At 41.3% G+C, this 16327-nt stretch overlaps 1 long non-coding RNA gene across 1 annotated transcript; it reads left to right on the top strand.

Annotated features, from left to right (window-relative positions):
* Positions 1-85: 85 nt before the first annotated feature.
* On the top strand, positions 86-11639 carry LOC118250994 (uncharacterized). Its single transcript, XR_004779629.2, has 3 exons — positions 86-206; positions 7721-7859; positions 11336-11639. It is a non-coding gene; the product is annotated as an uncharacterized LOC118250994 (long non-coding RNA).
* Positions 11640-16327: the final 4688 nt, after the last annotated feature.

Genomic DNA, 16327 nt, shown 5'->3' with positions numbered 1-16327 from the left:
TTTCCTTGGACACCCCCAGGGACGGTGACTCCACCACTTCCCTGGGCAACCCATCCCAATGCCTGACTGCTCTTTCTGAGAAGAAATGTCTCCTCATTTCCAACCTCAAACCTCCCCTGGCGCAACTTGAGGCCATTCCCTCTAGTCCTGTCACTGGCTACCTGTGAGAAGAGGCTGACCCCCAGCTCTCGTCGTAGGGCCCTATGGTGAGGCTTTTGTTCAGAGCCCCTGTCTGGGGCAAAAGGGCTGCTGGGGAAGCTCTGACATCTTCAGGAGGGAAGCTGTGCTTTTTACTTCAACTCTTTTTACTTGAACTTACTTGAGGCAGTGGTGAAAGCTGCTGATAATTGTTAGTGTGAAAATAATGGGTACAGCAACCACTGCTTTCTCATCTTCCTGGTTTAAAGGGAGATTTGCCCCATCCCTGGAGGCGTTCAAGGCCAGGCTGGCCAACCTGATCAAGTGGATGGCATCCCTGTCTATGGTGGGGAGTTGGAGTTGGATGATCCCTTCCAACCCGAACCATTCTATGATTCTATGATTTATAGACTTAGCTGGGCTGTATTCTAAACAGTTACGGTATGGTGGGTGTTGCTGGTTGGGGCAGGGCTCATAATCTTGAAGGGTGCTTGAAAACTGAGTGGGGAAACTGGAGAAAAGGTAAAAGCAAGCAGCATAATTGTGTCTATATGTACATGCTGTAGGGTTCATTGAGAACTCAACATCTTGGAAAACCAGGGTAAATCTTCTACTGGGCAGGAGTATAACTGCTTGAGAAAATTGCTGTGATTAAAGTGAGGGAAGCTGGTAGAAGTGAGGGAAAACTTAAAATCAGGAGTCATGTTCACATGAGAGCAATGACGTGTTTTCTCGTAATCTCACTACAGTGTGGTAGTGTGGAAGGATTAACAATTTGCCAAGGGCTTAAAAGGTGCATTTGCAACTTCAGGACAAAAATAAATCTTAATGGAGTCTTTGGGGCTTAGCAGAAACTAAAATATTTTATTTGAATTTAACTTTCAAATATCAGCAATTTGTCACCCCTTTGATTTTGCTCATGCCTGTTCTTCCTATAGTCTTTATCTCGAAGTTTACTGGGCCACAAAGAATGCTTTTTCTTACACCATTTCTTGAGCCATGCTCTGAACCTCTCTTTCTCTCTGTGCTGCCAGGAATATTTTAGAGAATATTACTGTGGAGGTTGCGATTTTCAGATCCTATGTAAAAACCCAAATTTTGCCCATAGATTTCTGTTCTGTTCTTTCCTACCTACATGGACCATGTGTAACATTTTCAAGGTGAACTGCTTCTGTGTATAGCAGACTATTTAATGCATTTATTCAGAACAAAACATCACTAAGTGTTATCTCTGTTTCCCTTGGCATTCCCAAGTCATTCAACTTTCTCTCAATATTCCCATCTCTTTGATCCCATTCCTAGCCCTACCTTGCAGTTATGACCCTACCACCTGTTCCTTACCCTACTATAGTCCATTGACTTTGTTTATCACTCTGCAGATGAAGTTGTTGTAAGAATCTGAGATCTTTCAGACAAGTTCTGCTGGTTTCTGCACCTTGAGATTGCACTACATTCAGCACTAATGGAAAATAATATTAAAATTTGGATAATAGGCTCCCCATGTTGCATATTTTTGTGGAGGTCAGAGTATACACAATTCACCTGTTGGAACTTCTTGCACTTTTTCTTGCTGTTTCTAAATTCTGAACAACCTTCTATGTTAGTTTCCTTTTAGCAAACATGGCAAAATTATCAACTGCTTTTTCTAGACATGTTCTCCAACAAATTTCTCTTTTGTGACTATGTTCAATTCTACCTCTCCTTGTCGGTATCCTAATGGGTAGGGTAGTAGGGTGACTTTTTCCCCAAGTAACTCTTCAGATTTTCCTTTCTAATTGTTAGTAGATGTAAAATTCAGTACATGCACTGAGTTGTTGCAGGCAATTAGGTGAAGTCTTAATTAGTCCTTAGTAGGTTTCAGACCTTTGAGTAGCATGACTAGAGATTTCTTAAAATCTCACTGTCACATTATTTAAAATGTCAATGTTTCTTCTGTTGCTTCTGGAAACTGTGATACATTTTCTTTCCGTTTTTTTTTTGTTTTGTTTTGTTTTGTTTTCCTTAATGTCCCCTTCTGTTCAATATTAAATCATTTACTAGTGTCCTGGTTTCAGGTAGGACAGAGTTAATTTTCCTCCTAGTAGCTGGCAGGGTGCTATGTTTTGGATTAGGATGAGAAGAGCGCTGATAACATGCTGATGTTTTAATTGTTGTAGAGCAATGCTTACACCAAGCCAAGGACTTTTCAGCTTCTCGCTCTGTCCTGCTAGCGAGCAGGCTGGGGGTGCAGCAGGAGCTGGGAGGGGACAGACCCAGGACAGCTGACCCAAACTGGCCAAAGGGGTATTCCATACCATCTGACGTCATGCTGAACAATATATAGGGGTGGCTAGCCGGGGTGGGGGGGCCGGCTGCTCGGGGATAGGCTGGGCATCGGTCAACGGGTGGTGAGCAATTGCATCGTGCATCACTTTGTACACATTATTACTATTATTATTATCATTATTATATTATTATTATTATTATTGTTATTATTTTCCCTGTCTTAATAAACTGTCCTTATCTCAACTCACAGGCTTCACTTTCCCGTTTCTCTCCCCCATCCCGGAGAGGGAGGGGGGAGGGTGAGCGAACGGCTGTGTGGTGTTTGGCTGCCAGCCGGGCTAAACCACAACAACTAGTCATGGTGATCTGATTTTTATATATCTGCTACGAGCAGGTAGTTTTTCGTATTACCTTTATTTAAATGTCCAAATGTTTAGGATCCTAACTTTTGTGTTTGAGTGACTAGGAATTTAAACCGGTGTAGTTCAATAGTAACCAGGTTGCATTGAAATTTAACTGAGGAGGGTCACCTGAACTTTGAAGGTTGAATCTAATTTTTAACAAAGTAGTTATTCCCTCAGATTCCCTCCTTTTTAGTTCAAAGAATAAAGGAACCTGCCCAACATTGGGGCCTATGAAGGGCAATTACTCAAATGGACTATTTATAATAACATAACATTTAGCCATGTAAGCACTTCAGAATAGTCTCCCATCTTTCTTACTGATCAAGCACCATGAGCAGCTGCCCGTCTAGGAGGGACCAGCTGTGTCCCTCCTTATTTCCTTTCAATACCAGCCTTAACAGAGCTAAAACAAGTGGCCACCATTTTGCAGATACCCTGAGTGGCAAATATTTCCAGCTCATCACTGCAGGTCCACTTTGGTTTCACTAAGCACAGAGTGCACCTTGCAATTGAAAAAACTGAATCTGCTCAGGCCATAGCAAACTGGAGGTTCAGTAAAAGCTGCTCAAATTTTGATTATAGTCCCACAGGGTGTCACTCAGTGACCTGATGCCTTCTCTTCAAGCCCCTGATGATTAGCCAATGCCTGGAAGTCACAGGGAGATTTGCAAAGCCAGATTGCATAGTAAAATAAAAATTAGACAGGCTCATACAACAGGTAGCAGTTAAGTTCATTGTACTAAACTGACATACAGCAAAGACTCTGAGAAGAAGCCAAAAAGGTTAAAATGAAGATATTTGCCAAGTAAGGCATTAAATGCAGAGGTTGAGAAACAAGTGATTCTGAAAAGAGCGAAATACAAGACAGAATTAAACTCTGCTTTGTACCAGGTGTGCAAATCAAGATTAAGAATATAAAATAGCATAGGAACTGAAACCTTTTAAATGGCTATAACTGTATCGGGAGAAGGAGGAAAAATGCAATGGAAAGTTTGTTGTTGTTGTTGTCCCTGGTTTTTAATTTTTGGAGCTCTGAAAGAATCTGAAGAGAGTAAAAGTTGCCCCAGGTACTCTGTTTAATGCCACTGGGTCAATTAGCCTTCTGTATTTCTGTGACTGAAGATTAGTGTATTTCTGATTACTTAGTCTTCCAGACATAAACAAGAAGGGGCTGAATCCACTTGGAAACATTGCTTACTGCTCACAAAGCATCCCTGTGCTTGTCACAGCTTTCCTCCAAACCTGCTTTATAGCTCTCACCACGTTCCTGTGAGCCGGGGAGTACATGGCATGCGATGTCTTTTGGTATTGTGCTTTATGCAGCAATCCAACTGGATCCACTTTCCAGTAAAATAGGAAACATCAGATTCTGTGATACCCTGAATATACCAACAGGTGCTTATGCCAATTAGCACCCTGTGCTTTTGTTTTCAGTTTCTGTTCTCCCTTGCCATGTGCTGTTTCTAACATGGATTCTGGTACAATCTGTACTAAAACAGGCAGTTACCCAGCACCAGCTGGTTCTGGATGTAAGAGTCGATCTCTACAGAGTAAGCATTCAAGATGATGAGGAGGGTGGTGCATGGTGTAAGTATCATACCATCACCATTTTACCTTATTTTGCTGGAAAATTCTTCAGTTCTTCCATTCTTCAAAGTAGGGGTTCAGTGCTGGAGTTTCCTACTCAGTACAGCTTCATTAATCCACATAAAGAGAGCTGAAGATCATTTTCTAATATGTCTGCAGTGCCAGGATGTTTCTCCCCGAGCATCTCTTTCAAGCATCTCTGCCTGAACCAGCAGGAACAGCTGCCTGCTGCATTCCCTGCAGACCAGATCTTGCCCCTGTTACTGATGGGAGTGCTGGCTGCCTCGTAGGTATGAGTGCATAAATCTGTGGCTGGCTGTGCCCCTGTAGCGTGGGACATTCTTGGTGTACTCAGGGATGTTGCTGAGTGAAATTTCTGGCAGTGTTCTCAGCTGTTGTTCAAGATTATTCCTTTCAGAGTGCACAGATTAGATGTTCTCCATCTTTGTCCTTTCTCATCTCTCTCTTATCTCCTAATCCACTCCTTTTCTGGGTTGAATGTTTTAGCCCTTCCAGCCCTTCCAGGAATGTGCCTGGGCTGAAATGCATACTATAGGTGGTCCACCTGACTTTCCGTGTGTCTTTTGTGGACTGAAGGTATTTCTAAGGGCAGAAATAAGAGGTACCAAGTGCAGTGTCCTTTGCAGGTTTCAGATGAAAGTTGTGCCCCTACTTCAAGTGCTATCTGATGGAAAGCCACTATTAATTAATTAATTAATTAATTTCATCTACAGAGAATCTCTGTTTGGTCTTGTGCTTCATAGAAGTTTTATACATCATGAAGATTGATTGTTTTAGAGGCCTTTTTGCAAGGGGTATAGTGACACTTGTTAAGAAGGAGCAAGAGTGAATGACAAGGGATTTGGATATGGACATTTGCCCAGTGTGCTGACTCCTGCCTGCCCAGTTAGGCAGCCCGATTAAAGCATGGGGGGGCTGATTCCCACCATCTGCAGGTCTGAGCTTCTAGAATGTGGTCTGCTGAGTGACGGGGGGAAGTAAGGCATCTGTTCTGGGTGGTTGAATTCTTATTAATCTTAAACGTCTTCCAAAAAATGTGAATAACCTGAATATGAATGTTTATGTGGAGTGAATTCTTGAATACGTAGTCAGATGAATGGCAGCCCAGGTGGCAGTGTTCCAAAACTTAGCTAGCATCGGTCATTTCAGGTTCTTACGTGAACAGACTTTCCACTTTAACTGTATGCATAATGGGGAAATCAATACTCTGATCATCTCCTCTCAGGAAATCACAACGCAAGCACATAGTGTATTTGTAGTCCCGTGTCACAATATACTGTCAGGCAAACAGACAGCTGCTCTCACTTCTCTGCCTCCCCTGCCAGCATGGTTTCAAAGGATAGGGAAGCCAGGGTGAAGTGCAGAGGAAGAGGAGGGCCTGACCCCAATGCTGACTGCTCCATCTAAAACATTCTTCCACTGCAGGCAGTGCAAGACAGCAGGAAGAGGTGTTGCATGCAACGTGGGATGTGGAAATGCCTGGCCTGTCCCCTGGGGCTCTCCCTTGCTGCTGTTTGCTGAGCGTGAGCATCCTGCACTACTCTGGCAGCCACTGTGGACAGGGGGTTGCAGCACTAAGTATCCAGCAGAGGCTGCTGATCTGAGGAGATGTTTTTAAAAGCTCTCTCTTATGGGCTGTAGGCATATTACCATGTGCTGCACAAGGCCAGGGAGAAAGCAGCAGAAGTAGGAGGTGTTGCTACAGAGATATGCAGAAGACTGGGCACAGAAATATGCAGAGTATGTTCAATCCTCCATCCCATCCCAACTGTGCACACATGAAATAGGCACGCTGGTTTTGCAGCCCGTGAACTCTTTTACTAGCTTATACATAACCTGACACCTGCTGCGGGTCAGCTTGGGAATGTGTCTGTGTGTATGCCATATATAAGGACCGAGAAACTCCGAGAGTCCCCCTGGTGCTAATGAACGTGTTCTCCTTTCATCGTGCTTGCACAAAACCAAACACAGATTTAAAATTTCACGCTGAGCTTTTGGAGATGAGGAGAGAACCAGAAAAATCATGCTCGAGGTCTTTGATCAGTGCTTGTAGGAAAAAGAATATTGCGTTCCATTATATATATATATATTTCTCTTGTTAATTTTTCCTTTCTTTTTTCTCCTTTTTTTTTTTGCTTTTTTTAGTGCATTTTTTACTATTATTATTATTAATTATTATTATTTGTGTGTGTGTGTGTGTGTGCGTGCGTGTGTTTGTTTTGTTTTGTTTTTAGAAAAGCTTCGAAAGACCACAGTTGGAAAGCAGCTTCAAGAAACGTATTCGGGACTTACCCTCCCTTGTCTTTATTAATAAACCTTCCAAATATTATCCTTGGCGGATTTTTTTAGCGTTTGTGCCGGCAGGGGGCAGCGCGGCCCCACGGACGGCGCCGTGTCCCGGAGCACGCCGACGGGAGCGGAGCCGAGCTGCTGTGCCTGCGGGTCCTGTCTTCTCCAGTCGCTGCCTTCCCTGGGTCTTCGTCGCCTTAAAGTCCGCTTGTGGTGGAGCAAAGCATTAATTGTTTAACTACTCAACGTTAAACACCTCGTAGTCTCAACGGTTTTTACTTATTACCTCCTTTCTTTGCTTCTGCAGTTGGCATAATTATTAACTATCTGCTCCTATCAAACAACAACAAAAACATATTTATAAAAAGTATAGAATCTCCTAAAATGGAATTGATATATAATATTTCCAGTTAATTTCTTCCATTATATAAAAACTTATTTTTGTATATTTCGGTACCCTTTGTCATGTTGGCCATTCAGCGAGGCTAGTCTTGAGCAGAAGTCTGGATGTCTGTTTGCACCGAGTAGGCAGAAGGTGTAACAAACTACTGATGGATGTTCACTTGAATTGACTTCGTGTTTTTTAACGATACCATTCTAACCAGAGGCTTTCTGAATCCACTTAGCTGTAACAACGCATTGTCAAGTAGAGCTTAGAAAAGGGTTATCCCTTTTTCGGTTTCTGAAACTTGGATCCTTCCTTGGTTGTTATTTCCTGAAAGGGAAGATAATGGTCATTGCCCCACCTGGGGTTGTTAAAAATAAATGAGAAAACAGAGGAAGCTTAAGCAAATTCTTCTCCCTGGAGAATTCTTTTTTAATCCCTACAGACACTAGTGACTGCCTGTCCCCAGAGGCTAAGTGGTTCTCTGCTGACTGTATTATTTGTGCTTGTGTACATGCCTACTTCTTGCAGTTCAAGAGACGAAAGGGTGATCTAAAGGTGAGCCCTCATTATGAACTTTTTTTCACTCTAAATGCATATCTTTCCTTTTTTTTTTTTTTTTTTTTTTTAGGAATTTTTTCTCATATGAGGATCAGGGGGTCTCCTATGGAAATCCAGTCACAATCCAGTCACATGCCAGTGTAGTTCCCACCCATCCTATCCCCAGCCTGAGGGTAGTCAAAACATCCATCAGACTGCGGCACTGAAAGGTACAATCATTTTCATCTATTTGTTAGCATCATTTGGAACTTTAAGAGGTATAAATTATTATATATACAGTGTTAAATATTCCCTAAATAAATTATTTATTTATATATCATAAAGATATCTTAGTCTGCTTGTTTTGAGTGGTCATGTGATGAAACATGGGATAAAAGAGGATATTTGGACATGACAAACCCTCCAGGAAGTATCTTTTATTATTATAAACAGCTTTAGCCTATTATTTGGTTTGGCTCAGCTGATTTCTGTTGCCACCTCTCAAGCTAAGGAGGTGTTGATCAGCAGGCAGAGGAGTGGAAAGACCTGAGGCCAGAATTGTCCCTGCCTCTCTAATATTACGTCCTTGATTTCTTTAACAAAGTCCTTGTAGAGCCACACTTTTTACATGTTCTTTTTTGAAGATCTAAAAATACATAGAATGTAACCCATTTATATCAAAACCCATAAAATCTATTCATATTCTACAGGTAGGGTAGTACTGTCACAAAAGACAATATGAAAAAGTGTGCATGTCTTCATGCACCTCAAGGATAGTGCAGTTTGGGAAGGGAAATAAATTTGTGGTTAACATGATCTGTGGCTTTAAATGTTGTTCTTAGTGGGCAATCGGGGAGGCTTGAAACTATGCCAGTAGTAGGCAGAGCATACAGAAAGGATCCATCACTCCAGCATCTCCCATATCTTCTAGGTGCACAGGGAGGCAAATCACATAGTCACAAACTAGGAAAGGCAGGAAAGCTGGGCAAATGCTTAGGATGGCTACTATTTGCTGAGCGCTCAGCACCTGGGGTTGCACCCATAGACAGTGACAAAAAGAGTACCTGTCTCCCTGTGGGCATGGAGGAAAGCATGATTTGATCATGGCTGAACAACTCACCCGAGCAGGGAATTACAGAACATCACTGGACTTTGGTTAACACAGGTTGCACACAAGACTTTATGGACTGTGTGTGTTTGCCTTTCCATCATCAGTGGGTCGTCCTTGAAGATCACACTCATCTTCATTCCACCTTCCTCTCACGGCGTTCCTCTGCTGTGGCTTTACCGTGCTTGACATCCTCTGGCAGGAAGGACAGAACCTCTCCTAATGTTGCTTTGAACTATGCAGACAACTGCCAAAGATAGTTTTCAGCAAGTAATCTGTCAAGCTCCATATCAATCCAGTCCCAGCCTTCTGGAGCTGTCATACTGCTTATTGGCATTTCAGCCTGCTTAAAATCAGGTTATTTTCATTAAGTTAGACAGTGCCCCATTTCATTTAAGTTGCACTTTATCAGTGATGTGAATATTTCACTTGTTAGTGGAAAACTTGTGTTTTGTGCTGAACTCTCTTAAGAAGTTTCAAGTTGTTTGACTGCATTTAGCAGTTTAAGTGGTAATACATGGGGAACCATTTTCTTCAGCTTGCTCCATCACTCCCCCAGGATGTTTAGATAATGAAGAAAACAGGTTGCATATTACCTCCTGTAGCTTTCTCTGAGGGGCAAAGAGTACATCAGGAGGGTAGAAGACACAATCTGGGAATTGGGATGAGTTGCAGATTAGTAAAGTATTTGAAGATCGAAGGCCTGATATGTGCTGCATACAAAGCTATGCTAAAACACTCTGCCAAGTCAATGCTGTTCTTACTATAGGGTTTTTTACCTTGGAAGGACTGGCAATTGGGCTTGTGACAATAGGATTGTGAATAGAAAACTGGGTGGGGCAGGCTCAGACCAGATCTAAACATAAGGTGGACCCACCCTTATGGATTACATTGGTTAGTGTATTCAGCATTTTTCAAAATGTTTTCCTATTTTCAGAGAGATGAATTTAAAAAGGTGCATAGTTGTGAGTGATGGCAACACAAACCTAGCATTTTTCAAAATGTTTTCCTATTTTCAGAGAGATGAATTTAAAAAGGTGCATAGTTGTGAGTGATGGCAACACAAACCTAGCAGAAATGCTTCTTGCCATGTTCTTTAAAATTCAATAGATAAAAAAAAATCTATGGCTATGATTGGTCTCAATTTTATTAGTTCTGTTACTAAAATGATTGTCCTCCTGTAGTAAGAGTGGGCCTATGTTTCTAATTGTTTATTGTCACATCTTCACCTCGCTGCTTTATGTACCTCTGGTAAGGTTCCCAGCACAGGAAATAAAAAGGCATTTTCATACTGAGAATTGTATGTGATTCTAGAAGGCAAATGAAAGCAGGGAGTGCTCTGAATGTGCATGATGGTTGCAAAGTGTGATTTTTAGCTGTTGGTTTGATTTGTGGCTGGAGCTGTTGGAACTTCCACATGGCACGTAGGACTGCTTGCATTCGGAAATTCAGTCTCATGCCTGTGTTGCTACAACCGACATCTGTTTCGATAACTTGCAGCCAATGTTCCCCATGAGTTTCCATAATTGCTGTTGGCAACTGACACAGCCAGATTATGTCTAGGAGTAGATGTTCCTGCTGATTTCAATTTAGGCAAGGCATGAATCCACAAACAAGTGACTTCAGAAGGCAGAAACGGATGGAAGGAGTCAGCTCTTAACTGATTCACTGATGTATAGTAAGAGTGCACTGAGAACAAATCACACAGACTCTTTTTGCATACAGATGACTGCTTTTGCTTAATGAAGGCCTTCTTTGGTAGTTCTGGGGAAATGTCTACTGCTCTTTGACTAAGAATAAGGGATAGTTACCTCCATCCTTTCAGCTGCTTTCAATTCAAAACCAAATGGCACCCATAATGCTAAATTCCTTTTCCCCTCATAAAACCTTCTTTCCAGTAGCCCACATAAATGGGTGTACCTCATGGACTATTGTGGCAGTCAAAACCCCCTGTGCTATTCCTAGACAGAGGAGCCAGGTCTTTCACAAAGACTTTTCCTCTCCCATTCCACTTATTCTTCCTGACCTGCTCTTTGAAAATTTTGGCTGTTCATGCCCTTGTCTCTTCTCCACTCATTCCACAACCCTATGGCCAAATCACCATTTTTAGCAGTGTTATTATGTGCTCTAAGATTTGTGTTAAAGTTATTATGTGTACAGATGTAAGAGAAGAAGGGGAGGTGTGGCAAACTTCATGTTCCAGCACAGGGGCTCTTAAGAAGGGGAAGACAAATTTAAATGGGGGACATTTATCATAAGAGACCTATTTAGTGAGATGACAAAAACTTGCAAAGCTGTGCTGTGCTTTATCTTATAGTCTAGCCTCTTACAAGGCTTCCAAAAGCAACAGGACCATTTGATACAGGGAAGATCCAGATGAGGCTTTTTAATGCAAATACAAAATGTTACTGTGGTACTGGGGGAGCAGTAAAACATTTTCCTGCCATTTTTCCACTCTTCCATATATTTCTGCTGCTAGCTGCTCTCCTCGCTGAATTCTCCAAGACAACTTGCTGGGCTAGATGGACACAGTACAGTTGTTCTTTATTCTTATGAAAAATAAATTAAAATTTTCTGGCTTTTTAAACTTATCTACAGCTGGAAAGCATTCTTGGCACAGCAGAAGCCAGCTGAGAACATGGTGGTCAATGCTGTGGGAAAGCAGTGCAAACTGGAAATATGAAGAAAAGATGAAGATATAAAGAACAGGCGGCCCTTCCTTGAAAAGGCCATTTTGTCTCTTGTAGTTTCTTACACTGGCAAGCTGCTGTTTCCTGACAGTTGCATGGGAGGATTTTTTTTTTGTCAATTTCTCCTCAAAAGCTGACTCTTTCTTATACCCTTTGATTTTCTTTCTGTCTAGCTCTTAAGAAAGGAAGATGCTATATTATGTAATATATATCATACCAGAGATGTTTTATTAAACATCTGGGAGAGCATAGTATTTTTTAAAGTAGCTGATACCTCCATTGTATCTTTAGGAATCTGAAAGCTTCATAGGGCATGTGGCTGTGTTTACGTGAGGCAAATGTTCTCTGGCATCAGATGTGGAACTTACTATGCTGTAAAAAACAAGGATTAAAGGGTTTGCCCTGTCATCCGTCAAGCTGTCATTTTCAATAAATGCTATGTCACCAACATGTTACTATGGCACAAACAGTAGCTGAAAGTGAGATGCTCATATTATTCTTGGAGTATATTTCTGAAGTAAAAAAAAAATGTTATGTAAAAAAAGTTTTTTGTTTGGGTTTTGATTTTGTTTCACAATTATTGGAGAGAAAAATACCCAGGACCTGAGAACCTCTGTGTAAATCACATACAGTTTTCCATGTGGAAAACTCACGTGAACATAAATGGTCTGCACGAGGCAGTTCAGGGTTTTCACCAGGATTTGACCTGCTGTACCTGAATCCTTTCATCTCCCAGTAATGCACATATTCTGGTATGATCTATCAGTGATATCCTACGCTGCTTTCTACATCTGGGTAAAATAATACCACCTTTATCACAGATAATCACTTTGTGGTGAGTCTCAAAAGTGGTCAGCTGGACTTTTTCTGTATATATGAATGCCAATTAAGAGTCCATCAACAATGCTAGAGCACAAACAGACGTGTGCCCAGCAAACAGGGCACTTAGGAGACTTCGCTTCTGAATGCTGAATTTCTGTTTTGCAACGAATTTCATCCAGAAAATGAAAACAAAGACATTAGAAACTGTGCTCTGCAGTTCTCAAGAGCTGAGGCAGAAATTTTCTGGGCTGTTCTTGTGAATTTAGGTGTCTGTGTTCTCTCTAAATGCTTTTCTGCATATTTTTTGTGATCTTTTTCTGTAAACTCAATGTATGAAATGTATATATCTCTTTGAAAGTGTTTTTTAGTCCACTGTTTTCTGCTGCCAGTGCTGGCTTACATAGCATGCAGTATGATAAGGATCCCTTCAGACAACAGCAACCCAACCATGAAATCAAGATCTTTTGATCATGTTTCAAGGAAGTGCTTGGTTTTCTTCTTTTGTCATATAATTGTCCTTTCTCTTCTGATGTCATTGAAGCTATGCAGTCATAAGAACAAATGCATAATATATATGATCAATTATTCATATAGTCTTAATAAAACAGCTACATTGTTGATCATTCTGCTGCTGTCTCTGTCACTTACCTCACATTCCATACCATGGACAGATTTGGACCACTTGGAGACAAAAGATATTCTGGAAAATGTAGTGATAGGTCTTCATGCCAAAAAAATGCAGGTAAGTGACAGGGGGAAAGATACTTGTAATTCTACAATTTTTACCTCCAGGTACAAAACATATATCCAGGTTTCCCACTTGTGCTTTTGATCAGGAGGAAAAAAATGCACTGTGTGTTGTTTAGTTTTGTTTTAATAGAATACAGATTAAATAATTCTAGGTTTTTAGTTTTACTTCTAGGGGGCATGAATAGGCCATAAGTCTATGTAGAATCACAAAGTCATTAAAAAATGTTGGTTTGGAAGAGACCTTAAGAGACCATTTGGTTTATCACTCAGCTTCAGATGTAGCTCTACCACTCTAGACTTATTCTTGTCTAGCCTGTCCTTTAAAACCTTCTCTGATGGATATTTCATAGTCTCCTCCAGTGCTCAATTATCCTTGCTATTGTCAAGTCTGGTCTGATGTCTAACCTAAATTTCCACTTTGTGTAATTTGATATAATTGCTTTTGCTCATTACACAAAGGTCATAGTATGAAGGATTCCTTTTGTCTTTGCAGTAGCATTTCTTGTGTTTGAAGACCACTGTGATGTTTCCTTTTGGTTCTCCCTTCCCTAGACAAAACAGCACTCAGTCTTTCAGTCTTGATGATAAAAGTTTTTTCTCCTTGCTTCTGCATAAGAGAAGAAAAACAGCCTGCTTTAACTGTTTCTCTGGCTAACTGCATGTTGAGAATATTAAGCACACGTTAAACACCTTTTCTGTTCATTAACCATTTGGAATAACTTTCTGAGTGGGTCCATGACCCACCTAACAAAGGATAAGAGGCAGAAACTGCTCCAAAATCATAGGAAAAGAAAGTAGGACATACAAGCTTTGAATGTAGAGCCAGGTTAGTGCCTAAAAAGGAGTTGCATGTGAAGTGAAAATAAAAAATAAGTGAAAGGGATATCCCACAGGGAGGTGACTTCTGCCTCAGTGCTGAAATGGTTCTCCCATTCCTGTCCCATTTTTTTTTAATAGAACCATTCTCCTTCTTGCCACATTTCTGTGAGAAAGGAATGGTTAAAGAACAGAAAGTTACAGCCACAAAAAAAAGTATTTCCAAATCTGTTATAAAGGATAAGAGAAAAATATTGGTTGTGACCTTATGGTAGAAAACCAAAACAAAACAAATAAAAACAACACCGTAATGTTTTTTCTTCCTTTCAAATTGTTGAAGAGTTAATAAAGACATGTCAGAAAGCCAACAAAACCAGGTAAGGAGAAAAGGAAAGAAAAGAAATCCTAGTGCCCCTTCCAGCCATAAAATTTTTTCAAGAGTGCAAAATAAATGGCACAGTTGTTTTTCTAACCTTTGCAATTCTAAGCATCAGTACAAGTGTCTCCAAGTTTGATCCATCAAAGCATTTCAGTTTCTTTAATTTCAGTGAAAGCACAGAATAGAAAGAAGTGATTCAGTATAGCCACAAAGCTAGGGAAAGTAATTGGTGATGCTCAGATAAAAACAAATCAGTCATCTGCACGGTCAGGAAGGAAGCAGAACCCATTTCCAGGTCTTTCCACTTCACCAGCAGTGAAGATGAAGATTATCATGATTGAGTACTGAAAAGATAGGATGAATATTTTATTTCTACAAGGATGTATGAAAGAGTGCCTTTTCATCAACTGTGCTGCTCTGAAGTGGAGACAACTGAGGTTTCTGGTCGAAGCCTTTGCTATTTATTTAAATTCTTTGCTAACAGAAACTGCATTGAAATGGACTTGAGATCCATTTAGAAATAAGCAAATTATGTTTATTTCTAATATATCAATAGAATTAAATCATCATCAAAAACTGAACATGTAGAGTGCCTATAGATAATAGAGAATTGGTTAGATGATCAATCTAAAATGTAAAAATCAGCAGACCAGTGGCAATTACAAAAAGAAAAAAAAAGTAATATTTACTATCTTATCACACAAGAAATTTTCCAATCCTTTACACTCAGCTTGCCTATCTAAATTAAGAAGTTGAAGAATAAACTTCTGTGCCCTAGAGATGATGGATACATGCACGCTACACTGTATAAAACTTGTGTTCCTTCTGCTTCTGTACTTCAGTTCTTACATCTACTGTTTCTTTCTGTTTAAAAATAATCAATAAATTGAACATTAAAAGTAAAAGTACCGTAGTGACTGAACAGTTGACAGTAAAGGCACAGAGGTTGCCTGTTGTTGTGGTTTAGCTCAATTTGGCGCCCAACGTGGGGCTCGAAGGGTTGAGATATCGACAGATTTGACCTGAGTGTGTTAAACTAAAATTGGTATAAGTATTCGACCTGCTTAATAGTTGCTAGTCACAATGTTGATTGCTTTCATCTCAAGTCTGCTATACCTGTTTCCCAAATTGAGTATTATAGCAAGTTACTGTCTGTATGTGCTCCCTGTCATGCTGTTTATCCTTTCCGGGCCCTGGTTCAAGATTGTTATGGTACTGTGTGGTGTAACGATGGCTTATGAAATGATGAAATATCTGGTCATGACTCTAACCTGGTATTTGTACTCAGCACTGTCGTCGACTCTATACTTCGGAAACCATATCTCAGAAACTATTAGCAATTACACCTATTGCCTTTTTTCATCAGGGAGTCAATCTCTGGAGGGGACAGGGGAAGATATTTTCTCCTACCTGTTCACTCTCCCTTCCTCCTTCACCACCCTCTTATCCCCCGAGCTAGTTACGGTAGCTCTCCAAGATGTTGAATATCCTTGGGATACTCAGACCAGCATGTTCTTGTTGTTATGTCTCCTGAATGCGCTTCAGGTTTTGTTTAAGGTTAAACAACTACTTAGGAATCTCATCCGGAGATCTGTCTTGAGGCGGGATATTTGCGAGTGGCAGGGAGTGTGGGAGGATATGGGCAGGTTTCTAGGGCAGTGGGCACCTCCAGTGTTTTGGACGTTCACCCCTGAACAACTGCAAAATCCTAAAAAACTGGTAGAATGCTTGAAAAAAAGGTGTCATGACTCCGGCAGTTCCGAAGTGACACAAATCACTGTGGCGTGCTGGGGTCTGGCCTGTGCCTATCGAGCTGCAATTGATGCTACTATCAACCTAGTGACAGCTCCCACAGCCGTTCCAGCTCCAGCTCCCGCAGCCGTCCCGGTTTCGGCTCCTGCAGCCGTTCCAGCTCCCGCAGCCGTTCCAGCTCCAGCTCCCGCAGCCGTCCCGGTTTCGGCTCCTGCAGCCGTTCCAGCTCCCGCAGCCGTTCCAGCTCCAGCTCCCACAGCCGTTCCAGCTCCAGCTCCCGCAGCCGTTCCAGCTCCAGCTCCCGCAGCCGTCCCGGTTCCAGCTCCCACAGCCGTTCCAGCTCCAGCTCCCACAGCCGTTCCAGCTCCAGCTCCCGCAGCC

The sequence above is a fragment of the Cygnus atratus genome, chromosome 4 (genome assembly GCF_013377495.2).
Source record: "Cygnus atratus isolate AKBS03 ecotype Queensland, Australia chromosome 4, CAtr_DNAZoo_HiC_assembly, whole genome shotgun sequence".
NCBI classification, from domain to species: Eukaryota; Metazoa; Chordata; class Aves; order Anseriformes; family Anatidae; genus Cygnus; species Cygnus atratus.
The sequence above is the reverse complement of the archived record's forward strand: the minus strand, read 5'-3'. Positions and strand labels throughout refer to the sequence as shown.